The sequence below is a fragment of the Alexandromys fortis genome, unplaced genomic scaffold (genome assembly GCF_014885135.2).
Source record: "Alexandromys fortis isolate MF-2015 unplaced genomic scaffold, M_Fortis_MF-2015_v1.1 scaffold_1, whole genome shotgun sequence".
In the NCBI taxonomy this organism is placed as follows: domain Eukaryota; kingdom Metazoa; phylum Chordata; class Mammalia; order Rodentia; family Cricetidae; genus Alexandromys; species Alexandromys fortis.
The window spans coordinates 2,914,774-2,942,112 of NW_026067927.1; the positions used below are offsets into that span (position 1 = coordinate 2,914,774).

The window sequence follows — 27,339 nt, forward strand, 5'->3', positions numbered from 1 at the left end:
TTTGATACTCTGAATTCTCTAATCTGATTAATTAGAATTGATGTCTCTAGATTTCTAGAGTCTTTCTAGTCCAGGAGCATGTGTGTTTGCTTAGGTTGTCATACTTCCTATTAAGAGACATTGTAATTTTTCCAGTAGCTGTCTTGATTACTTTTTGTTAATTCATGAGTAGTCTTGGTTCCTACCATGGTCTATTGGCTTTGGAGTTGCTGACCACCCCACCATTATCTGCATTCCCTCCCCAGAGGCGAGTCTCTGAGAGTGATGAACATCAGCAGCGCTCGTAGTCACCCAGTCATAGTGCACCTTAGGGTTGCACTTGGCGTGTATCCTTGGGCTTAGACCGTGTAATGGCATGTCTCCCTCATTGTAATAGCACAAGTAGAATTTTCACTGTCTTGAATCTTCCTGTGCTCCCTCTATTACTACTCCTTCGTCCTCTGAGCCCTGGCAACCACTGATCTTGTCACTGTGTTCATAGCTTGCTCTCCTAAATGTCACTTAGTTGTGAACACCTGGGATTGCAGCCTTTTTAGACTGATATCTTTCACATTTTCTTCATTTGTTTTTATGGCTTTAAAAGTCTCTTTACTTTTAGTGCTGAGTAAGGTTTCATTATCTGAATTACTGTAGACTTCTGTTCTCTTCATCTTATAAATCAGTGTATTACTTGATTGAAGAAAGTCTTCATTGCTTCCAAATTTTGGTGATTATTTTTATAGAGCAGTTATTAGCTATATATATATGTTTAACGGGAAACATGATATGAGCTCCCCCCCTTTTTTCTTTTTGAAATACCAAAGAACACAATTGCTGGATTTTATAAAAGAGTATGAAGTTTTGAAAAGACAAACAGAACAGTTAGAACTAAATTGTCTGAGTGACTGACTATACGTGCTATGTCCCCACCAATAATGAATGAGCGTTCCTGTTGCTCCATGCTCTTCCCAGCATGTGGTGTTGTCAGTGTTGTGTGTTTTCAGACACATTGTAGTGGTTTCTCATTAACATTAACATCTTAATGGCATGTGATGTTAGACGCATTTTCATTAGTTCATTTGCCATCTCTGTGTCTCATTCAGCAAGGTGTCTGTTGTGGTCTTTTGCTCGTGTTTTTAAAGAAAATTGTTATTGTTCTTACTGTTGAGTCTTCAGGATTAGTATCGTTTGGTGCTGGAAAGAAGGGTTGGCACTTAGAGCGCATGCAGAAGAGCACAGCTGGGGTTCCAGCACCGCCTCTCTGTAACTCCAGTTCTGGGAGTTCTGACGCCCTCTGCTGGCCCCCATGGGCACCTGCAGCGCACATGCACATACTCCTACACTGCAGGCACAAACATAAATTCACACAGTTTAGAATAAAGCCGGCAGTGGTGGTGCACACCTTTAATCCCAGCATTCAGGAGGCAGAGGCAGGTGGGTCTCTGTGATTTCAAGGCCAGCCTGGTCTACAAGAGCTAGTTCCAGGACAGGCTCCAAAGCTACAGAGAAACCCTGTCTCAAAAAACAAGCAAACAATTAATATAATTTGGCAGATAGTCCTTTGTCAGGTATGTTTTTTGTAAGCGTTCTCTCTTAGCCTGTGCCTTGTCATTCTTTTGATATTGCTTTATAGAAAATTTCTTTTTGCTGCTCCTGGTATGTAGAAGTAGAATTCATTTTGTAGATTGCTTTCGCATTCATCAACCTTAATTTTTGTATAAATTCTAGTCATTAATTCCTGTGACTGGAAGCAAAACAATAATGAATCTAGTCTTATTTCTCCTGATTTCCAAAGAAATAATATTAAGGAGGGACTGGAGAAGGCTAGCTTAGGGGAAGAAAATGACATTTTTTTTGACACCTGTTGCTTGAAATGCATAATAGACATGACCAGTTTGACTCTCACTAGAGAAAGGCCTACAGACAAAGTGTGATTCAGAGAAGCTATCCGAAACCTTATTCAGGATCGCACCTTGGTTCGTGATTGGAGAACTAGGGCTAGAGACCTGCTGCCCTGCCACTTGGGTGTCAGACTCCATGTCACCTATATTAGAATTCAGGCACTCGTTGAAACCCCTGGGCCTCCAGTTTTCTCCCTGTGTCTCCCAAGGCCTTGCTTGGCCTCTTGTAAAGCTGTATCTGCAGCGCCAAGCTCTTGCAAGCTGGTTATTGTCAGCTCTTGGTTGAGTTCCTGCCCTGAGTTCCTGCCCTCTCTGCACAGAGGAAGTCGGTTCCCAACTTGTTAGATTCTAGGAACCAAATTAGGAGTTACCTTGGGTATGTGATTTCAGTCTTGATTCCAGAATAGTGATTGGGGTTTACCGCCCTGTGGACTCTAGAGAATTTATGGGTGTGTCGTTCCCAGCTCCTTCCTTCCATCTGGTGGATGCTGGAGCTGCCTGCACACAGGGGTTGCTGAAGGATCCGGGGTGTTCTGTTTGTGAACACGGCCTAGGGGTGCTCTTTTCAGTGTGACAGCTTCCGACTCTGCAATGCATGGCCCTTCCCAGGGTGACAATAAATTATGCAGCTGCAGAATTAAACAGTGGAGGAAAGGAAGGGACAAACTGGATGTCAGCCTGGCTCTGAAATGTGAGCATGCAGACCTCAGCTACTTGGCAGAGGACGGTCTTTAACAACTGAGAACTGCCGGAAGTCCCACACAGTGCTGCTTGGGAGAGTAGGCCCGACTGTTTAAAGAATGTAAATGTTCTTTTTACTCTGTTTATCAATTCCAAGAGAGTTTTAGAAACTAGGAGGGACATTTACAGAAGAAATTAGTCCTGTGGTGTCTGGAAAGTAACTTGAATGCTGAATACAGTAGCAGTATTTAACCTTTGCTCTAATGGCCTTAAGTCATCATTTTTTATTATTGCCTTGCACTAAAAACCAGAGTCCCCGAGGACAATTGATATGCAACTATTTGTCCTTTTCCACCCCTAAACGGTCCTGGAGTGCAGCTAACGCCTCCTTGATATGCATTGTATAATTTCCCTGTCTTTTCACCTGCTGGCATCTGTCATGTCTGGCTGCTTCAGTGTTCCTCCAACCCCACCATTCTCCCTGTTCTCTGTTCTATTCTGAACCTATAATGGCCCAGAAAACTGAACAGCCAGGCTTTTCACACTGGAGTGTAGGACAAAACAAATATTACGAACCTGCAAACACAGTTAAAGGTGGGTGCTCATGCTGCAGTGCGTGGACTTCCCCCTTCCACTTCTGCCTGTTTGTGGAACAGCAGCGGTGAGCTCTTAAATGATAGCCACTGCCAACCGTGTCTGCAGCTGTCCAGAGCCACCGTGCCGCTCCTCGCTCCCAGCAGAGTTTGCTGGACAAATAGCTTTCGGAAAGAGATGTACTGTTTTGTTACAGAAGATGCAGGCCTTAGCAACAAGAAGGTAAGCATGAAGACCCTCAAGCACAGGTGCTGTGTTGGTGCTTTCTGTAAAATCACAGTGTGGGCACACCTGGGTGCACCTTGGCCTGGGCTGCCTGACAGGCAGAGGCAATCCCAAGACCCTACCCAGCTTTGGCACCGTAGCATTCACCCACCTGCAAAAGCTTCAAGCTGAACAAGACCCAACAGCCACTTCTGGGTCCAGACCCATATTAGTCCTTCTAGGGAAGAGAGCATAAGAATTTGGCTGTTTCCAACTGTTAAAAATCACATGAAACTGGCTGGGAAAACACTTTACACCTATGTTACTGCTAATTCATCTCATCCATTCTGTATTCATTCTGAGCCCTGACTTTGTACCAGACACAGTCTTGGGTATTGGAACTGAACAAGGACATAAATCTCTGCCTTTATGGAATGTCTTACATTTTAATGAGAGGAGACAAGCAAAAAACAAGCAAAATACATGGGGCAGTAGTTGGTAATAGAGGCTGTGATGAAGAACAAAACAGGTAAGGGGGGAAGTAAGTGGAGAGATGTTTTTAGTGTTTAACAGCAGCCAAGGAAGTCAGCACCGAGATGAGATTGGAGCACAGACTTGGTGGAGAGAAGGGATCATCCAGAACATATGGGGGATGGGTATTCTCCCAGCAGGAATGGACTGAGTCAGAGGTAGGCTTTATCTGTGATAAACAAAACAAAACACAAAGAAGTTTGCATGACTAGAGTTACAAATGAACTACAAAACAACACACACACACACACACACACAAAAAGCCTCTTGTCATGGTTATCTGTGTTGTGTCTCACCTAGAGAGGGGTTGGAAAGGAAACTTCATCACAGACTTGTCTTTGGAACATTCAGACTGTTATTCCCTTGCTAATTCTGCTGAGAGAGGGGGGTGCGGAGGGGCGGGGAGCCCTGACCCAGGAGGAACACTGAAGGAGGAATTCTTTCTATAAATGTGTTAGGCTGAATCAACATAATCTAGGCAGGGCCAGGCTTTTCTGGGTGGTCTGTAGGAAGTAAGTTCTAAAGTGGGTAAGTGTTGAAATAAGAGCGGCGGGGCTGCGTCCCCAACACCCCAGCCGCTTGGCTAGCTCATGCACGAAATAACAACACACAAACTGTGTTCATTTAAGAACTGCTTGGCCCATGAACTCTAGCCCTTACAGGCTAATTCTCGCACCTGGACTAGCCCATTTCTAATGATGTGTGTAAGCAGCCCAAGGTGCGCTTACCGGGAAGATTCTAGCCTATGTCCATCCTGGCCTCAGAGCGCAGAGCTATCATGTCTATCCGGCAGAGCTGAGCATGGCGCTGTCCGGTCTCTCCGGGAGCAGAGCAGAGTCTGACCTCACTTCCTCTTCTGCCCAGCATCCTATTCTGTTTATTCCACCCACCTATGTTCTAAGCTATGAGGCCAAGCAGTGTGTTTATTACTTAACCAATGAAATCAACAGATTGATATATGACACTCCCACATCAGGTAAGCTGCCTGGTCCAGCTGATCTCCTAATAGAGGAGGTTCCCATCAGTGGCATCCCCTGCCCCCAGCTTTGCCCTTACTTTCCATATTACCATCACCAGACCATGAATGCTGAGACTTGCACAAGGATAAGTAGACTAGCCCACAGACCTCATTCAGGATGCTGACACAGGTGTGGGCTTGACCTTGGGCATGCTTAGCAAGCAAGCTCATAACCTAGTTGTGGATCCTGGTAAGTCAGAGCCACAGGACAAGACTCCCTAGTGCAGCCTGGTGGTTGAGTAGTATGTGAGTGAACACATGTTACTGTGTCCCTCACTCAACAAAATCATGGCTTTATAGGTCATTCATGCTTAGGAGAAGTTAAAGGTATTGGTAAAAGGATAGAAATGGTATTTGAGCGATGCTAACCTCAAGCCTGCTCTTAAAGAAGTCCCTACTGTGTTGGAGATGAGAGAGTGGTTTGCTGTCCTACAGGGGTGCTATCTTATTCCTACGCCCAGGACCATGAGCTGCCCTACATTTGTCATTCCATCTTCCCATCACGTGCCTCTCCATTTATCTGTCCCATTACGTGTTCTGGACCCCAACTCCTCACTGCTGTCTCTTGTCCAGCCTCCTTACTTGTCTTCCCGCAAGTCTCTTTCTGCCTCTTGCTGCCCTGCTTAGCCACATCAGATGCTTTCCTTTCCGCGCTCCTAAATTGACTCAAATTTGGAGCTCTCTTGGTTGTGAGGATGCACCACAGTCTAGCCCACCACACTGATCCCAAGCTGTCTTCTCTGCAGGATGCCTTTCCCCAGGCGTTTGCCCACACTCCTGCCTCAGCAGCTGCCAATACTGAGGCATGCTTCCTGTCTCCTCTTCTGCAGATCTTGCCTGCAAAGACCAGCTCAAGTCTCCTCTGCTCCATGGGCAACTCTCTGCACACTAACCCACGCTGGTACTGCCATTCTTGAAGTGGTTTAATATCTGCTATTTGTACCACATGATTTGAAGGTTTTTACGTACTGTCACTATTCCAAGGAGATGATCCCTTCATCTAGGCCGGTGCTGTAAACATATATGCACAAGTGAACAGTACCAAATGGTCCTGCTCACCAGGAACCCAGCAGCAAGCTCTGCATAGAAGCTATTTACAGAGAAGCAGTTTCAGCACATGGGGAAATGCCAGCTCCAATGTCAGCCCTGCTTGGGTTGATCCTCTCTGTGCTACTTTCTGACATTGTGACCTTGAGCAAGTAAATTTGAAAATGATGTGAAATAATGGAGAAAGAAGCAAAAAAAAAAAAAAAAAAAACCTTATACTCCCACAATTGAGGAGTCTGATTCCAGGACAGCATGGACAGCAGTGTAAGACCCTGTCTCAATAAAGTACATGTGTAACCCAGTACTAGGAACATAAGAATGAATAACTATGGCTGTTGTTGCTAACTAATTGACAAACATTTGGAATGTGCAGAACTAGCTTCCTTATGTAGACGGTATATCTTCTGTGGTGAAAATCCCAATTCATATTCCTCAACTCCTTTGCTAAATAGGTCTGTGGCACACAGTGATTATTTGTGGTGATTTATATACATACAGTGGTCCTTGTTCACAGTGCAATGGGTTTTATCTTGTATTAGTTCTTAAAATGTAAGCTGGTGTGAAATTTCAACTTGTTTACGTGACATATAATTTGTGCATTTGCGTCCCAGAGGGTTAAGAACAAGTGAGCCCATCAGAGCCCAGTCTTTACTGAGTGTTTACTATAGGCAGGAGAGGGAAGGGCATCCTCCCTCTTCCTCTTGAGGGTGCTCCTGTTGTCTGTACCCTCTCTTTTCTCCACTGTGTAAAACTGCCCCGTTCCTTTTCTCTGCAGATCCTAGACCGTTCAGGCCTTTCCGCAGGTGCTAGAGCAGCTCCGAGTGAAAAAAGGAGTCTATGTGGGCCTGCAAGCCAGGTTCTGGTCTTCCTCGGGGCATAAAGTCTGTAAGAAATGCCGTCTTGAGTGAGGCAGTGAATACACAGGCTAGGCCTCTGTCAGACCCGTTGAACTGTGCATGTAAGACATGTGTATAAATTATATGTAATCAATCAAATTATAAAGCGTTAATAATAATGCCTTTGTTACTGGTCAACAAAGGAAAGCCTAGAAAACTAAGTAATGCCTCCCTAGCCTACCAATCTCAGAAGAGTCCAGTTCTTGAGGACGTGGAGGGGTAGCACTGGTAGCACTGGTAGCCTTCACCGGTTCCCCTGAGAAGAGTCCCCAGAACTGCCCAGCGCAGGCGTCCATGCACATCCCGTTCCCCAGCACATGCTTTCCTGCCATTGCAAGTCTGAGGTTTAAATTCTAATTCTGCTGCCTTTTGACCCCTGCCTTTCATGGTTGCTGAGAATACCGAATGATGTACCCGTTTTCCAAACGCTCTGAACATAAGCTGTCAAGCTATATGCACTTGCAGGTCTGCTCAGTTACCGATTTGTGAGAGCGCTAAGGTATAGAGGGCCTTGGCGCCTAGTGCTTCTGTGCACAGGTTCTGGAGGCTAGTCTGGTGCGTTGGTTCTGGCTCTGGTAGTTACTTGCTGATAACCTTGGTCAGCTGTTTATTTCCTTGCCCCCAATTCCCACACGTAAGACGGGAACGATGACAGTGCCTACCCCCACGGAATTGTACTCAGAGAGAAACAAATTTATCCAGGTGAAACATTTGGCTCAGGGTTCAGCCATGCAGTTAATGTCATCACAGGCAAGGCTCCCTCCTGGGCCTGGAAAGGGCATTTTTGCTAGACAGAAGCAGAGGAAAACAGAGCAGGACTTGTTTGAACAGAACTGTTTCATGTGTTGGCTCTATTTGCTATGACTTAGGACTGGGAATTAATAACTTTTCCCATGCCAAAATATTTTTAACTAATTTTTGTTGCATTTGTTAAGTAGTGGAACATGGTGTGCATGACCAGCACACATGCATAGAAGATAGCCACTGGGAGTCCTCTCTCTCTCCTTTTACCATGTGAATCCAAGAGGCTAGAACTCTGGTTGTCAGGCTTGGCAGCAAGCCCCTTTCCCACGGAGCCATCTTGCGGGCTCCTATGCCAAAATCTTTAATCTTCTGAGTTTACCTAATAAACAGAGAAGCCCCTGTGACATGTCCTTGCCTTCAGAGTTTTGCTGCTGCATCAATTGTGAGCTCTCTGATTGATAATTCAGGGGGAAAAAGTGACAGATTGGGTATTCTCATTGAATTCATAGTGATTGCTGCATAGCCGTTTTTAAGGGACAAATATTTCGCTGAACGCTTGCAGTGGGGTAGTGTACATGTTAACTGAAAATGCTGGTTGTGGTGATGGAATCTGGATTCCAGAAGAGAATAAGAATTCACACACAGCCGGAGTGGCCTCAGTGCTAAGGGCACAGCAGACCCTGCATTCAAATGGAATGTTGATTCCTCACCTGCTTCTCTGAGTCATTTGAACACAAGACTGGTTCTGTTGGACTTTATGTTATGATCTACTTTGCACATATTTCTGATATTCTAGGAACTTCCAAAAATAATTTTGAACCTATGTTTAGTTCCATCTGGGCCATGAAATCCTCTCAAATATCCCACCATAGTGTTCCCTTCACTTTCCTCTCTGCTCTTTCCTGGAGGTGAAAATATGTCTTTGTATGAGGCTTGGGGCATTGCTTTGTCCCCTAAGCTTGATGCCCATCTGGCTCACACCTTCCAGAATGGGTGGACTGACCTTTCCTGGTAGATGGAGATGGACCTGCACCCATGTGTTAGTTACAGCGAGAACGTGGAAGCAGAGGAAACGCCCTTCTCAAGCTCTGGTCCACAGACAGATGTCATGGTAGATGATGTGATGAGGCCCTGGCTCTCATCAAGTCTCACTGTAATTCTACTCTGGGAAAGCACTACTGTTCTACTCTGGGGTCTCATCTCCACTAGATTGCAGCAGCAGCTTATTGCCCTACTGCCTGATCAGGCCTGTGAGTTCTGGCTGCCTTGTCTAACCTCATCCCTTGCCAGCTGCTAGGCCCCCTTCTGTACTTGAACCTGTTAGCCTCCCTTCAGTGTTTATGGCAGACTCCCATTGTCTCCAAGCCTTTGTTCATTCTGTGCCCAGTTCATGGAACCCCTTGTACATTCTGTTTGCCAAAATCCTCACTGTCCATACCTCTTTATAGATGTCACTTCATAGATGTCTCCTCAGAACCTCAGGGTCACTGACATTCTAGGTGCAGGTAAAACAGATCAACCTTGGCTTTACACTTCTTCCATTGTCTTTTCATCTGTGGGTATGTGCCTACCCAACATTTAAAACATGAAAGACTATACTGAGAAAGTGTGATCAGCTGTTTGGTTCTCATGCCATGCCTCTACACAGACCTGCTGTGCCCCGGGAATGCCATACATGTATGTCTACCTTGTGTCAAGGGCTTGTTTGCGGGTAGAGATGTCAGTGTCATTGGAGAGTGGATGTGTAAGGTGCCCCTGGGCCATTGTCCTTTCTTCTGTGTTGTGTTGAACCTTGGCTTGAAACCGCCCCACAGAATTTTAACCTTCCGTCTATACTCCTTCCTATTCCCTTGCCTTCCTGGTGTTACAGAGACCCTTTGGCAGGGAATACTCAGCCCTCTGTCCTCTCTGGCAAGCCTCTCTCAGGAGAAAAAAAAATCTCTAAATTGTTGGAATCCTCCAGGGATTGTTCAGGGTTTTGTACAGGACCCTCAGTTTGTTGATTATGATTATATAAAGCCAGGCTGAGAGACTTAAAAATGAAATCAAATATTAGAAGATCAACTTTTCTATCATATGCCCAATCCCAGATAAAAACACTAACAAACAAAGAGGAAGGCCCTTTCATGTCAAGCTGGAGGTGAGAATTCAAGCCCATCTCAGCTCTGGTACAGGCCCTTTCCCATCACACAGTTGCCGTATTTGGCTTTTCAAGGTTCTGACCTCTGAAATCTCTGCCCACAGAACATTCCTAAAAGAGAAGCCTCTGGAGGTGTGTGTGAAGCTCTGGGGAGTGGGGATCCATCACTACCACCCATGCCTCTTGTCCTGTGTCTCATTGGAAGGATGAAGTCCAGCCTGGAGTTCTGCAGGGACAGAGAGCTTGAAAGCCTGGAGCTAGAGAAAACTCTTGTCTGCCCCAAAGTCCGATCAGTAAGGCCCCAGAAACTTCATGTCAGCCTGGTTGGCATTGAAGTGCAGAAGGAGTGAGCGGAGCAGGGGGAGGGAAAAGAGGAAAAGGCCAGGACAAAGCTGCTCTGCACCTGTTATGCCTGTGCGGCTTCCCCGGCTCCTCAGACAGCCAGCCCTCTCTTTCTAGGTAAAAGAGCAGATTGAAAACAGAGCTAGGACAGGGACTCAAGCCTCCAGGTCCCCGCGTGGGGCAGAGGGGTCTGCATGTGCCTGTAAAAACAGAGAAAATAGTCCCCATTTCCTCTAAACATCCCCCCCCCGCCCCCGTGGGAGGAAACACAGAAACCATCTTGGAAGATGCTTCTGGAACCTTTCTTAAAGAAACAGTTTACTGAGAGCCTCCTCTAGCCAGGCTCCAGGCTTCTTGGGCAGAATGACGTCTTGGTAAACAACCTCCTGGAGAACTTTAGCGCTAGAATGTCGGTTCTTACTGATAGGGGATCACAGACTCCTTCAAGAAAATGGCAGGGTCGGGCAGTGGTGGCATTCGGAAGGCAGAGGCAGGCAATCTCTGTGAGTTTGAGGCCAGCCTGCTCTACAAGAGCTAGTTCTAGGACAGGCTCCAAAGCTACAGAGAAACCCTGTCTTGAAAAGAAAGAAAGAAAAAAAAGATGGCAGGAACTGTGGAGAGACTCTTTAGGAAAAAAAATTGTCTTGCTTTTTTTTATTTTAAAATTGTTAGCATATGGGGTCTTCTATGGTTTGATGTGGTGACTCCTACAAAATTCAGGCCGAAACTTAATCCCCAATGCAGCAGTATTAAGAGCTGTGGTTTTTAGGAAATGACTAAGTCCTAAAGACTCTATCTTCCCCAAAGGGATTAAAGCTTTAATAAAAAGACCTGCAGAGGCTGACATGACCGCCGGTTTGCCACTGCGTAGAGAGAGGCCTGCCATAACCCACACCTAGAATTAATCTGCTACAGATCTGTTTCTAGTCTTCTTGGAAAAGAGTGACTTGTAAATTCTCCATGGCTGCTTGTCGTCGCAGAGGAGGAGAGCACAGGAGCACAGGTGTGGATCTCATGATCGCTGTCATCACTGGAGCAGAGATATGCACAGGCCGTGGCGGAGGGAGAACTGAGGCACCAGAGTCACCCATAGTGCTTGGCAGGGTGTGCTCATTGGAGCCCAGGCCTCTGCTTCCCTGGGGGACAGCGGGCGGACAGCTGGGGCCCTGGAGAAACCTAGGAAAAGAAGTGAGAGTCTAGCACAGAGGTTTGGCAAGGGGGGAGGGGGAGCTAATGGAGTGCTTAAGAGAGCTCAACTTGAGATGAACGGAAGGTTCAGAAAGCCTTTATAAGGTCTTTCAAAATGATGCTGACAGCTAAGAGTGGCATGCCCCTGAGAGTCTATGATTATCTCGAAGGAAAGATCTTTATGGGAGCCTTATTAAGCACAGAGTATGTCAGTGGGAGGGAGGGAGAGAGCAGCAGCATGCTCGCAGCTCTAGAGGGCAAGTGAGGCAGCTCCTCAGCTTGCAGAGCGCTTTGCAGGCCCTTCTTTCATTTCTGCAAGGACCCAGGACATCGGTGGAAAACTTCCCTGTTCTAATTGTGGCGTTCTAAGGTCAGAACCAAGGGTATTGGGCCACTGTCAAAAGTATCCTTAACATAAATGCTCTATGGGCCTGGAGTATGTCCCTCTGCAGCCAAGGCGATACCACAATCTAGAATACTCCCCTCTTCCCAATCCCTAAGTCCCATGCCCTCCCCAAGCTGGTAGCCTGCTCAACCAAGAATGTATATTCTACCACACATTCCACCATGAGATCTTCCCCCTTCTATGTGCTGATCAAATACGGGGAACCCCAACAGCCTCATCAAAGGTTGGAGACTTGCTTTGTGGCATAAATTTCCATCTACATGTATTTGACAGAAAACAGACATAAATGGAACAGACCAAAAAAAGCCCAGGAGAGAGACACTTCAGAGAACACAGTCCATCTCCATTGCCTGGTACTGGGGGAACCAGGTGACACCTCTTGCTGCTAGATGATGAGAACTGGTGATGAGGGCAACTGGTTTTGAGTGCTGCCTATACTAAGCATGGTGATTCGGTGTCATTTTGTGCATTCTCTAAACTGAGCATCACAGCAGGGCTGAGAATTTTCATCTGTGCATAAAGGTCCTGCATACAGTAAGGCTCTCATCCTCTAGCTCCAACACCTTTTGGGTGTACAGTGTTCTGTACACTTTTGGGTGTACACTTATTCCAAGTTACCATGGTCCATTGACTAAGACAACACGATGTGTGTTTTTCTCACAATTCTCAGAGTCTGCTTTGGGGTTCAGCAGGCTAGAATCAAGGTGCCTACTGTTTCCTTCTGGGGCCTGTAGAGGAAGATCCCTTTTACTGCTGAGATTGTTGACAGAATTCAGTCTTCTGCCTCTGAGTTCAGACTCCCCCTTTCTGAGCTGTTCCTCACTTCTAGAGGCAGCTATTTGATTCCTAGTCTCAGGTCACATCCTGCTTCTCTTCCTGCTTTTAGGGTTCATGTGATTAGATGGGCTGACGCGGATGATGCGGAATAATCCCCACATCTATAGCCTTAATGACAGCAAAATCCCTGTTACAGATGAGGCTTGAGGTCATAGTGCAGACACTGCTGGGAGGCCATTAGTCCGATCATCAAGGTGACCTGGAGGCATTGCTTGACTCCTTGGTTTTGTTAAGCGAGACTATGATCCTCACATTGTGTGTTACTTGTGGGAATTATTCTCTAGGAAAACCTGTTTTACTGTTGAGGAAACATAGTTCGAGATGTTAATGAACTGCCTAAGAAGCAAGATCAAAACTCATTGAGGAGAAAAGACTGCCTTATATTTGTCTCTGTAACCCTGTGTAACCCTCCCTCTGTGCCATCTGCCGGGTACTGGTCTAGGCATGAGGCTCAGGAACTGTGTGTTGAACGAATGACCAGGAAGGAATTCAAGTAAGTGACTTGTGTAAGTGCCGCAGAGATGCAGGGAACTGGAAGAGGGGTTCTGAGTCCCCCAGCATTTCATTTTATCCCCTGGGAACCTGAGGCACAGCGAAGAGGGGATTGCCTACGTGACAGGTAATGGCGGAGTGCCAGCATGTCACCTGTATCTTGCTGGCCTGTACATCTTCTTCTGCACCATGCTAACCACTTTGTAGAGGTCTCTATACCCTGTGCCATAAGCCAAGTCAGGGATTACTCCTGGGGGACAGAGCTCTGGTTATAGGTACAGAAGAAAGAGAAACTAACATGAGGTGGGAAAGGATGAAGGGGGGTGAGGGAATCCAATCCCACTCTTCCTTTCTAGAGGCTGCTTCTCTGACTGCCTTTTCCTCAGGCTTCCTTAGGCTTTCAAGGCAGCTTCCCAACAGGACATCAGCCAGATGCCTGTTGCCTACTCATGCCTGCATTAACCTCCCTCTGCTCTGACAGAAGCTAATCACGCAGCAGTCAGGAGACTTGGAGTTTAGCCTGTTTATATGTATTTATACTTAAGATCCATTTTTGTGCTTCGGCTCTCAGTTTCCCTATCTGTAAGTCAACATCACAGATGATGACCCTGAATTTGAGTTCCTCTGAGAGGAATAATAGGAAGGTATTCAGTCCTGCCCCAAAGACAGAGCTGTCCTGTTATACCAAGGGTTTCTTGGCTTTACTGAGGCCAAAGAGCCTTATAGCCTGTGAGATCTTTCTGGACATCTGGTAGTGCCCTCCCATGGGATCCAGCTAAGGTGGGACCAACTGATGCCCAACATCTCTGGACCCTGGCATGGTGCCAGGTCATCCCTGGCACGAGTCCTGAGGGAAACTGTGCTGTTACAGCAGAACGGGCTATGGCATTTAGGCTATAGCACTCAGATTGTATCTGTTGGTGAGGACTGATCAAAATCTGAACCGTATGAATAGGAACTAGAAAGGGACTGGTGTGTGCTCCTGTCACACACGGCCCTCTGGTGGCATTGCTGGTCGCTGCCTGCTTTGATTTTTGAGGTGCTTAGGATTCACTAGTTTTGCAGATGAGGAAGCACAGACTGGGAAGTGGTGACTCTTATTTCTCAGAGATGCTAGCAGAAATTACCTGGGCTCTCACAGTGTGAGCTGGATTTGTCTCAGGTCATTATCCATGGGTATGCATCCAGTTGGGAGTTGATGGAGCTCAATCCATCCCCTCTGCCCTGAGAGGTTGGCGGAGGCCATTGTAGTAGGGGGACTTCAGGAAACACTAGGATAACAGAGTTCACTCCATGAGCAGGGGAGAGAGTACTTAATGTTTGCTGTGGGTACAGTCCTCGCAGTACTCAGTGTTTGATGGGTGTACTATCCTGAACGCTGGCTGTACAGCTGCCCTAGGAAGCTGAATTAAAGAGAGGCTGTGCAGGGGCAGTGGCAAGTGGAAGACTAAGGAGGAAGCCATCATTGCCTCACTGGGCGAGAAAGAGATGGTGGTAACTTGGAGAGCCATTGTGGCAGTAGATGCTGAGAAATTCCTAGAGTCAGACAGTGTAGTTCGAGTCTATAGGACCTCTTAACAATAGGATCATCATTTGCTGAGAAATCAAGTGTTGGCAGAGAAGCCCTTTTTGTAGAGTGCCCTGTATTCCCACCAAGGCTCTGTTTAAGCTCCTATAGGACAAAGAACAGCAAGTATCATGAGTCAGTTGAAGCTTGCTGGAGCCAGCCCGGCATAGCAGTGGATCAGGCTGTGGAGACTGAGGATGCAGAGACTGAAGAAAAGTACCAGGTCTTTGGCCTCAGCACTGGGGTGGATGGTGAGCCATCCATGGAGGTGCAGATAGTTAGATGTGGTGCAGATGATGAGGAAGTATTAGGGAAATGATTCTCTGTGGCCGTGTGCATCTTCTGATACCTAAGTATATACTTAGTATGTCCTGGGCACCGCCATATGCTGTGTCATAAATGGTATTTTCTTTTGTAAGTGAGAGCTTGGTGGTTTCTTCTGCTATAATGATAAGCTGAGGAAGAAAGGATTAAGAAATTTAACCAGGTTTGTACAACCACATGACAGAGTTGAGTTTGGACTTGACTGTCCTCAACACTGACCCTTAGAACCCATCTCCTCTTCAGCTCTATGTCTCATAAGGGCTCTAGGGGGAAGCTGAGTCTTTAGGAAGTTTAGAGACCACCTTGAGACTAGAGCAGAGTGAAGAAGGGGTCCTAATGCTGTATCCCACTCTTGGATGCATAGCGGGGAGGGGTTGTACAAGAGAGGGAAATGAGAGCAAAGACCTTTTTCATTTGTTCATTGGCCTGTTTGGCAGTTTAAAAAAGATGATGAAAAATGCAAATGATGAAAAATAAAGAAAAAGTCTATGTAACTTCCTCAGATATGTGTCCCACTTAAACCAGCTCCTCAGTTCACCACTGCCCACTGGAATCGTTTTTTGCTTGGCCCAGGAGGCATCACAGAATCCCTTGCTCTAGAGGAGCCAAGGCCTAGTGGCCTCTGAGGCCACCTCTTGGCTTGTTCCCTGCAGTACCTGAGGGCATGAGTACCCGTCTTCACCCACCTCTGGCCTGAGCCTATCATTGTGCCGTGGTGTGTGTTGTTGTTGGTTACCACGCTCAGCTGCCCTCCTGATCAATGTCAGCTACCAAAGGCACCCCAGCTTCAGTGGTAACAACTGACTCAGTAATGCCGAAACCATCTCAGTTCTTCCCTGGCTGAATCCTTTTTATCTTTGCTTACAAGTGAGGCCTGAAGGCGTGGTTGGCAGCTTTTTTACCTTCTTTCTGGTAAAAGTAGTGACTTTAATGGTCCACCTCAGCATCACCAGGCATGGCTGGTGCTGACCGGATGCTGCTGTATAGTAGTCGGAAGGAGCCCACAGCCCGCATACTGGCTCTCTGCGCACCAGAGGCCTATATTCTCTACTGGGGCAGTGTCTCTCCCAGTAAGTGTCACGACACCTATAAATGACTGAGGCTAGTGGCACTTTTCAGAGGCAGGGAGAAAGGCCAGCTTGCTTCTTCTAGACAGTTCATGGGTTCCAGGTGAAGCCATAGAGGAAGGTGTCCCCAGGTAGAATAAGGGGCCATATCCTGGCTGGAGTGGGGTAGGCAGAGAAAAACCTAGAGAGCAACAGACCTTGCCAGGCATCACCCTCTAGGGGCCTCTCTAGTGAAAGATATCTGAACCTCTGCCTGTCTGTGTCTTTAGGTTATGCACATTAAAATGTTATGCACATTAAAATGCATATGACAAATAGAAAGTAGAGAAGGTAACTAACAATTCCTATAATTGGAAATGTGATGTTTTCCCTGGCTCTGGGGCTGATGTGGTTTTCTGTCCTGCACTATCCCCACTCTGATGAACCTGAGCACCCATGCAGCTGGGAGAGCAAAGCACAGCATGGCCAGAAAATTGAACTCTGAGTCCCAGCTCTGCTAGCTAGTTTACAGCTTGCTGCAGCAGTCTCCCTGCCAGGCACACACACACACACACACTACTCTAAGCTGTCTTACCCCATGTATACTCCGTAAGAGAGGGCATTGTCTGTTACATGATCCCTGGCACACAGTGGGAGCTTAGGAAGTATTTGCTGATTGAATTAACTTTCCCTTTGCTAGTGCTGCTTAGTAAACTTGTGTAAGAGAGGATTCAGAAAGTGGAGGAGGATCCTTGGGGGACATCTGCTTTGTTGGAAGATTCTATTGTTACCTTTACCTGTGGTTGGGGGCAGGCAGATATAGTTATCAGCTATCTGCTGACTAGTGGGCGCTATTCTACGGTAGATGGACAGTGGAACTTTCAGAATAACAAAACGAAATCAATTCTGTCATTTGCATTTTACAGATTCAAAACAAAACAAAACAAAAAACTTGTATGGCCTCAAAATGCAAACTTTCTCCAACTCCAGAGTGCCTGAAACCATTGCTGACAGACAGCAAGTTCCGGTGAATGCCTATGGAGTTGGAGAAAGTCAGCTTCTTTGCCCTCCTAGAGCTGTTTCACTTCCCTCCGATGAGCCCTCGTACAAGGAGAAGGTCAGGGTCACTGAAACTTGTCAATGGCAGTGGCCACATGAGCTTGAGTTTCTTCGGCATCTATTTGCCCTTTTTTGTTGTCTTAAAACTTCATGTTACCTCATGCATTTTCCCTATATTGTAAGACAAATGCTCCTATTTTATCATAAAAGTGATGTTTTTGATTGCCTAGCAACTTGGCATAAATAACTTTAAAAACAAACAACAACCAAAAAAAAACCAGAAAACTTTGTTAGATCTGTTGTCTTGTTTGCCTCTTGGGAAGCTTTCTCCTGCTGTGACTCTGCAAAGGCCACTACAGGGTGGTGGGAGACTTGATTTCTTCCATTGCCCACAGTAGAATCTCATGCCATTTGTCCCCTGTACAAACACAGCTTGTCTGGAGGAAGCAGGACATTCACTTCTGAGCCTAGCCATCTGTTATTTCAGACCTGGATGATGGCAGCACCTGGATGAATGGAGCCTTTGGCAAACAGTGCCTGGCCTGACCCGTTGATAAGGGGTTACCTCTCTAGCAGGTTTTATAGTTCAGACCTTTATCCTCAGTTTGAGAGTAGGAAAGGATATTTAATACTGTTGAAATAACCCTTATGGTCTGTTTCCTGTCACCAGAGTTCTGGTGTGGTAAACACAATGGACCACTGCGACTCAGTCCTCAAGACCAATGTTCAGAGAGCCAAGGGATCTAGGCTTATGCTTCAGTGCTGGGTTTCCACGCACCCCCTCTAACATGAGAGTAAGATTCCAAGACTTTGACTGACAGTTTGTGTTTTCCCCCTTCTGGAAACTTATTCTAGAGTCATTGCAGTGGTGTTTTTCAGAGCAGCCTTCCCTAATGTTCCCCAAGTGGAAGACAGGCCCAGAGACAGATAGGGAAGCCTCCACTGCACCATAACCTGACCACAATGTAACAAACTGTCAACAACTAAGGCTTTTCTTTACTTCCCTTAATCCTCACCCCGTGACTGTATCATGAAGCTGGAATTCAGAGACAAAGGAAAAGTGAGGAGACTGAAGATGCTCAGTTCAAAAGTAGAATACACTGTTAACTGGACAGTGTTTCCTTTTCCAGGTATAGGTCTCGCCTGATTGCCTGTGCAGCCAGGCAGGGCCTATTGCTGGCAGCGTAGGACCGAGTCCTCTGAAATCTAAGATGGAGAGGGGGCTCCAGACTTTCTTACCCAAATGCTGCTATGTGATATCTTGTCTAAAACATCGGCTTATGGCTATTGTTCCAATATTTGGTTTGCCGGCCTCTTCTCCAGGTACCCCCACCTCTCATATATTCATTTATGCCTTTTCTGGGGTCTCTCTCTTGAATAAATGCCCAAGTGCCAGGCTGAGTTCCGTTTTGTTCCCCACTGTGTCTCTATACCTAGGAGAGTACCTGGCATGTCCTCTGCGTGGATTGGATACAGGGGACATCTGGGAGTAGCTGGAGGGAGTTGAAGCACAGGAGCATGGGGATGAGGTTAGGAAGAGTGGGTACTTCTCTGAGCCATGTGAAGACATTTGAACAGGGACAGTTTCAGGGCTCATCTTTGAGTCTTTCAAAAGTCACCAAACTGACTTTGCAGCAGGGCCAGGGGAAGGTGTCTCTTAGTTACAGTTTAACTACCTACTAGGCCTTCTCTTAACTGGTTGGTAGATCATTGCGAGGAAAATGTGGAGAAGAACCCCCCCCACACACACACACACACACACAACCATCTGGTTCGTTCTTGTCTATTCAATGCGTTAGGAATCAATGCTCACGGAGGGTAAGACCCTAGGTAAGGACTTACAACAGCAAGTAGCTTTATTTTTTTTTATTTTTTGCTAACCTTTTTTTTTAATTATTATTATTTTCTCACTCTGGTCACCTCCCCTACCAGGGAGAAGAGAGAGGCTCAGGGGAAGGTGAAAAGTAGGGGAATCGGTTGATCTTCCCAAGGCTTGGCAAGGGCCTCCTAATGTTTGTACTAGAACAGTTGACTGTGTAAAGCCTGTGGCTGTGCAGTAGCATCTGAAGCCATTCTGCGTCCCCAATTCCCGGGGCGATAGAATGGTGTTTTTGACTAGAAACAATGGCTCTCGTGAGTCAGGAACTTCCCAGGTTTATAGTCCTTTGAATTCCGATTCTTTGGACATGTGTAACACACTTCTCTCAAAGAGTTGTGAGGCCTGGTAGAAAATGTTATTACATATATGAGACACTGTGTGCTTAAGCGTGATAAAGGCTCTGAGAAAGTCAGCAGGCAAAAAAGTCCCTGGAGCTCTTTTGCTAATTATGGTTTGCTTCTCTGGCTTGTTCTCAGCCCTCTTTTTGCATGAGATGCTATTGGCCAGTGGTCTATCTCTACCCCACAGGCAAGCTGGACTGTGTACACAGGATGTCCTGATGTTTACCTTTTAGTGTATACCAGCCCACTGTTTCTTTATTGCAACAGCAAACTACACTGGTGGAAAAACTGATATCCAGCCCCCCGAAAAGTGATGACGGTCACATGCCCTCCAAACAGATTTTGCTTCTTGTACTGAAAGGACAAAGGAAAGCAGCTCTGTAAAGACAGCCCCTTCTTTATAGTCTCTGGTTGTTTCCGTGGTTCTCGGGAAGCCTACGGGCTCTTTCCATTCTGTGAGTACACAGAGCACCGCCTCTACGCCAATAGCTTTCACGTGCCATTAGGAAATGGCTTCAGTGATGCCCCTGTGGCTGGAGAAACTGTGTCATAGCACTAAGGAGATTTGCCTCCAGTATCATCAGAAAACATGGTTTAATCTGGCCAGGCCTGTTTTCCTGTCTGTAATATGTATATTCCCAAGTATACATAGGGTCAACCTGGCCCTCTAGGGTTTGAGGACTGCCAGGTCCACTTAGCATTTAGAAAGGTGTTCGTTGCAGAACCATGAACACTTGTCTGGAAGTGTTGGTATACTGCTCTCACTCAATATGTGGACAGCACCTTGATTTGTTTCTTTGAGACATGGTCTCCACCTAACCCTCAAACTTGTTAGGTAGCTGAGGGTGGTCTTGAACTCTTGATCTGTCTCCCAAGTAGCGGGATTGCAGCCATGAACAAACATGTCCAACAGCATCTTGGTAATCATTTTTATGCCCCAGCATTTCCTGACATAGAGTAATAGATGCTTAATAAAGACTGACAAGCATGGGTGAGGAAAATGGGGGAGTCTTCTCTATCTGGAGAGCCAGCAGAGCCAGCATCAAGGGAACTGCTCTCTATAGCGCAAGCCTCGTGCTCCCTCCCCCGCCCCTTCCCTCTGTGTGTGTTAATGAGAAGCCAGCACCTAGCTGCTGTATATCACCATGTGGAACTCAGGAACAGAGCGTGCGATGATTTCCTGGAAGGTGACAGTGTTGTCTGAATGCTTTGGACCTTGAGGTTCCAAGCCGTGTAGACTTCTATTCCTGGCTACTACATATAGTACTTGGTCTGCCACAGCCACAGAGTTGCCAGCTTAAGGGATATCACAAGGAAAGGTGCTGTCTGTGGGGCTGCTTTGAAGAGAGAAGTACCCATAGCTCCCAAAGGGAGACTAGAGCCCCTTGGCCACCATGACATAATTGACCCCTAAGGGCCTCACATTCCTCTTTCTGTGGGTTGGTACTGTGGAACAGCATGCAAACTTTTGATCTTTCTGATGTTGATTTTATCCTCTCTTGAGGAAACATAACCAAAACACTGGACCAAAGTAAGCAGGCCAAACACTGAGCTGACCATGTCTGCTGGGAAGTGTGGTGTTGATCTACCCCACGCCCTCACTCTCCCTCCGAAACCTAAGCTCTGCTCCATTCCTTGGAGGCATGTTAATCCAAACACTTTGTTGTTTATGCTCCAGAAAGAGCCAACATTGGTGAGTGGTCCTAGTAGCCGGGCTTCTGGTCCGAATGGAGGCAGGAGGTGGCACTCTGCTCTGATTAGAATCGTACTCTCTCAGTGCCTCTAGTGAAAATACAGTAACAAGCGGTCTAGGGAGATGAGAGACAAAAGCCTGAGCTTCCAGGCAGAAGTATTGCTTGGACCCTCTAGCCCAGAGTGTCAAGAGACTGGGAACATTCCTAGCTGAGGGGAGAGCCAGATCAGCACCGATCTCTGGAGAGAAGCGCAACTGAAAGTTTGTTGTGGCTGGACCAGGCCTACCTTCATTGGGCTCTGCTCTAAGAGTCCAGTAGGCAGGATAAAGATTGCCTTGTGAAGGCCTGGATCAGCCTGAGAACTCCCTTGGAGTTGATCTGGCTTCTTGGTTCTGGAGCATTTGTTTGCCCTTACACTGAATAGTTTGCTTCTCTTTCTAGATGACTTCTGCTGGGCGTCAGAATTCTTGAGGGAGTTGTTCAGAATCTGGCCAGTCTTCCCTTCCTCAGACTTCCTGTTCCAGGAACTATACTTCTCCAGTTTTCCTCTCTCTCTGGAGAGAGCCCATCTCATGGTGGGGGGGAGCAGTGAACAGTATGGCTATCTGCAGTAGCACTACCCCAGACCACTTAATGCTCAGCCCCCAGAGCCCTGTGCAGGTGTCATTTATGTCTGTCTCGTACCCTATACCTCCCTCAGTGTGTAAATATGTTCTCGGCATGTGATTTCTACAGAAGACTCCCACTCCTGATTAGAACAGGGCACAGGTGGGAGGGAAGAAGACACATAGAGGCAATGTCTTCCCTTAAGAGATGGTGACCAGCAGTTATTTATTCTAGTATTTGTCTCCGTTAGGAAGATCCAGGACCTCTCTATTATTGCCGGTGGCTCAGTTCACCCAAACCGCTGAGCAACTTGACATAGATTCAAAGTCTTAGACAAGACAGTGGCTGACAAATTATATAATCCAGTCGTTTACAGGCAAGGAAGCTGATACCACAGGACCCCAGGAAATAGATAGGGCTATAGGGATGACAATAGCCAACTAGACATGGGGTAGACCAGATGAATGGGCCACTTACATCACCTGCCATTTCTCCTGGGTCCCTGGAAACTGGTGATGCACTTGCCTCCCTTCTAGAGCACACGCTGATTCCCCAGTGAAAACCTTCCATCTGCCATGGGCTCTGATGAAAGTGTAGGGTTTGTTCTGCGGTCCTCAGCCCTTCCTCAACCATCTGTCCTACTGTTCAGGATGCAGCCTCTCTCTCCTCTACCTAGCTCCAGCCTGAGGCCAGGAGAGTCACCCAGTCTTGTAGCTCTTAGCCTACTGAGTTAAAATGATTGTGCACTAGTTGTAGCAGAGAATTTCTTTATTCATTTGACTTTATGGCTCTGTAAAATAGCAAAATACAATGGAGGAAGTTGGTAAAATATGAGCACTTAACAGGCCATGGTGGCACATGCCTTTAATCCCAGCACTTGGGAGGCAGAGGCAGGTGGATCTTTATGAGTTGGAGGCCACTCTGGTCTACACAGGGAATTCAAGGCCAGCCAAGGCTACATAGTGAGAGACTCTATCTGGGTGCAGGGGAAAGAAGATTTAAAGACACAACTGGAGTTTTTATTGTTTGAAATCAGTGTTTCTTCGTTCTCATAGGCTGATTCACACAAGACAGCCTATTTTGATATCAGTCCTGAGCAAAGTCTTTCCCAGTCCAGGCCTCTCTGACAGTCACCCCAGGCTTCAGTTCTCACTAAACTAGAAACAACGTTCTCCTGTTACTGCTTCCAAGATCTTTCCTTAAAGCAGGTAAAATGGTTGGTCTTTGCTGGAAATCCACTTTGGTCTACTTTGGGGAGAAATTATGAGTTATATGATTCTGGCTACAGTGTAAATTGCAAGTTGAACCTTAGAAGTAATTTTCAGAGTAGGGTTTTCAAAGTGGGATGTAATTCTTTTTTTTTAATATTTATTTATTTATTTATTTATTTATTTATTTATTATGTATACAATACTCTGTCTGTGTATATGCCTGCAGGCCAGAAGAGGGCACCAGATCTCATTACAGATGGTTGTGAGCCACCATGTGGTTGCTGGGAATTGAACTCAGGACCTTTGGAAGAGCAGGCAATGCTCTTAACCTCTGAGCCATCTCTCCAGCCCGGGATGTAATTCTTTAATCTCTTTGCATACAACACACTCATAGGCACATGGAAATATTTACATCAAGTCTATAATTAACCACCATTGTATTGGTGGAAGAGAAGGTAGAGGTGAGGTGCCCTTCTTAACACTTTAGACATTTCCCAGTGTGACTTCTTGATAGATCTGAATGGCCATATCATATGGGCCAGACATAGAGAGAAGAAATGCAGTCTTTGGTCACCATGCAGAAGCCTGCTTACTCCAGTCTGGCACTATTTCTGTCTCCAATCTTTCTTCTCTCCTGTGGTGACCTTTCTAAGTTCACCCATGCCCTAATAGAGAAAACTGATCTCATGACTTTATAGTGGCACCAGCAACTTGGTTTCCAAATTCTGTGGTCTACTGTAGTCATCAAATACCTTGGGGCTTTGAGTGACTTTTGATAGTATCAGGAAGTCAGACTCACCAATAGAGAATGAAGTGTAACCACCATTAAATGTCTTCAGATCCTGAATTCATCTCAACTGCAGTCAGAAATTCTCTACACAGTGGCGCTGTTGAACATGTAGGGTTGTGCATTTGGACAGCTGCATCTAATACCACTACTTATTGCTGACATCTGGAATATGATTTTAATTTACTGATACCTTAGTACCTCCTCTATAATAAGGGAGGAATAATAGGACCTAATTAATAAAATTCTGCTTAGAAGTAAATGAATAGTTGTATACAAAGTGTTTATTATGTAATATGTGCTCAAAACTATTTACTGTCATCATTATTTTATTTTAAGGTCAGTCATTATCATAGATATTACTCACCAGTACAAATTAATGTAATATAAAGAATACAAATCAAAGAACTGAAGAATGATGGCATGAGTTGGCTTACTCAGACATTCAGAAAATGTTTGTTAAGTACCTAGTATGTGCTCACGGAGCTGCACACTGGGGTGAACGAGGCATGAGCTCGTCCTCTCTCTCGCAGGACAAACAGCCCTTCGTGTATGGTAACCAGTGTAGAGTGTTACACAAGGATGCCCACCCCTGAGGAAGAGCCATGCATTCCAGGGACCACCCTGCTGCTCCAACCAAAGCACAGCCATCTCCCTGGAAATCAGTCTGCTTAAATTTAACTCGAGGGGGAGAAGCACAGCCGTTCCATTTCCAAACTGGAATTCTCCCCCATGTGTTTTTGGGAAGCACAGATGCCTTGGCATTCTCCCTGTAACAATAACAAGAGATTGTTCACAATTATGAATGGTATTGGTTGACTTCAGCTCCAACAAAAACCATGAATCATTTCATAACTTCTGAAATTGCAAAGAAATAACACTGTGGCTCAGGAGTGGGGGGACATTGTGAAGCACAAAGTCACCTAAATTAAAACATGCGTCCTTTTTTATATATTGAGAAGCTGCACATTGTCAATCTTTCTGGCAGTGGAAAAAAAAAAGACCAACTTAGTGTGTTGGTACTTGGGGCACCAGTTATATAGTGGACTTTGTGACTGACCACAGTACAGCCCTCCCTCCCACTTCTCTCAGAGCCTTGGGCCAGAGACACTATTTCACGTGTTCCTGCCTTTTAATGGAAGCAATAACAAAAGAGGGGACACAGAATGAGGTACATGTGACAGACATGAGGTCTGCCATAGATCCTGTCACACCCTTTGGTAAGCCTGCCTTTTCAGCAGACTGGTATGGCCTCCTGATAGCAGGAGGCAAAAATGATATTTTCAAAAGATGAGAATCAGGGAGTCACTCCTCAGCCTTGGCAGCTTGCGCAGCATCATCAGGGCTCAGGGGTAAGCAAGGCTGAATGAGTGCGGATTGGGAGCTTATTTCTTTCTTCTTAGTCCAGAAAAGCATATCCTTCCCTGAAGGCCACAATCTGCTTGCCCACAGAGGCCCTGATGACCACTGGCTCTTTACTAGGATCAGACTGAGGCATGGAAGGCAATGGAGCAAGTGCTACAGTCTTAAAGCTTACTTTCCCACCCCATGAGTGCTCTTCTTTCTCGTTAGTCACACCAGCATGGCTATTGAAAAATTGGCCAAAAGGCTTATTTTGGAAGACAGGCTCAAGGAAAGTCAGTTTCTACTTGATCTGCCTCTGAAAGACACAAGATGACAGAGAGCTGAAGACAGTGTAACAGGGCCTTCCTACATCATTTCTGTTATACAATTAATATTTATTTAGTATGACTAACAGATACACAAACCTTACAATGAAAAGGAATAAATATAACCTGTGTTTAAATATAACTCACTGTTATTGCAACATGTCTAAGATAACCGGGAAAAGGAAAGATTTATTTAGGTTTTGGAGACTGTCTCCAGCCAGCACCCAGGCTTTGGGACCTGTACTGAGGTGGCACATCATGGCTGGAGCACAGAGTAGAAGAAGCCAGCTTACTTCATGGCCAGGAATGAAAGAGAGGAAAGGGAAGAGGTTGGGGTCCCATGGTCCCTTTTGGGACATGCTCCAGTGACAAGTCCTCTCACACAGATTCCCTTTCAAAGGTGAGGTCACCTCCCAGTAGTGCCACAAGCTGCGCACTGAGCGTAACACTTGATCTTTTTAGAGATATTCCAACAACTTGGCCTCTAGTACTCAAAAGAAGTCATACTAGCCTGTGGAATATACATTTCCAGACCCCCCTTTATTGTATACATTCATGTTTCTAAACAAAACAGAACATCATACGAAATATATAATTGTGTTTCCTGTTTTTATAATCAGTATATGCTCTGAACATCTCCCCACACCAACACATATAATTGCATGTTACTTTGTAGGCCCATTGAACATGTATGTAGGTATTTTGGAAAGTTCCTTTCTCTGCCCTGAGAGACAGAGACAGCAGAAAATACACATGAACATTGCATCTCAGGTTCACATTTAGACATTGCAAAGTTTCGAGCCAGACAGTCCCAGGTAGTCAGCCCCAGACCCTTCCTACTTTGAGCTCTAGTTGGGATCTAAGTCCATGATCCCAGATGTTGCCAAAGTAGATGCCAGCTCTGTAAAATGCATACTGACACCGTGGAAATCATGGAGAATTGCCCTGATGGCACTCAAGCACTGAGCAGGCAGTCTCAGTAGAAAAGAAAGTGGATCATATTTTAATAGAACTCCTTTTGATGATTAGACATTTTAATAAAAGTGCAGCCATGGCTGGGTGTGATCTAGCACTCAAGAAGGCCGAGGCAAGAGGATAGTGTAAGACTAGCCTCAGCTACAGAACAAGGCCCTGTCTCAAAGAGAGAGAGAAAGAGAGAGAGAGAGAGAAAGAGAGAGAGAGAGAGAGAGAGAGAGAGAGAGAGAGAGAAAGCATCCAAGTCAGTGTTTCCCTTGCCACTCTTGGATTCTAGCAATGGCTAAAAACCCTGCAAGGAAAGAGATGCTCTGTGGGATGCATGGGACAAGCCTTGTCCCAACTGTTGGACTTGGGGGAGAGGCCTGTCTGGGCACTGGCAGATAGAAGTGTTTGGTCCCTTTCAGGATCCATCCCCTAGAGGAGCTGCGGTGTCACATTCTTCAGAGTTTAAGGAAAAGTGTTCCAGAGATAAGTTCTAGAGATAATGGCTGGATGTTTATTATTCTCTGCCTCAAGTAGATTGGCAGATGTGGTAACCACTGTATCTAACCCAGATGCTAGAACATTACAAATGTCACTGTTAATTACTGCTGGAGGCTTCAGCCAGGGTCTTTTTCCCAACCCTTGATACTCTTGACATTTATTCCTTAGACGCTAAATGCTGTAAGAAGCTCTGGTGATTCCTAGACCTGAGTGCCCTTATGAAGTTTAGGAGTACATGTATCCCAGGTCATAAGTAAGCAGCACCCTAACACTTTCTGATGCCCTTCAGAAGCTTGTTTACATTCTGAAAACCCTATGGGTGGTAGTGGCACACACCTGTAATCCTAGCAGATCTTGGATTTGAGACCAGCATGGTCTATACTTAGCAAGGTCCTGTCTCAAGAAAGCAAACAATCAACAAAGTGAGGTCATGCACAGCATATCGTAAGGAATTGGGCAGTGGCTCAGGTGATGCCCCGTGGCAGAGGAGGGAAAGGTATTGGATCTCATCAGCTGTCCTTGAACCATGCAAAATGGAATCTTAGGTCCAAAGGATGCTTATAGGTGAAGCTTGAGTCATAAGACCCCCTTGCACTTGCCCTGTGGCTGTGAGAGGTCTGGTCAATGAAGGCAGGAGGCCTCATACACATACGCTGCTCCTAGCCGGCCCTGATGTAACTTTCCATAGGTTATA

At 46.0% G+C, this 27,339-nt stretch overlaps 1 protein-coding gene across 4 annotated transcripts in view; it reads left to right on the forward strand.

Annotated features, from left to right (window-relative positions):
• Gnao1 (G protein subunit alpha o1) overlaps positions 1-27,339 on the forward strand; it is a 141,604-nt gene that overhangs the window by 16,653 nt on the left and 97,612 nt on the right. The window lies entirely within an intron of this gene.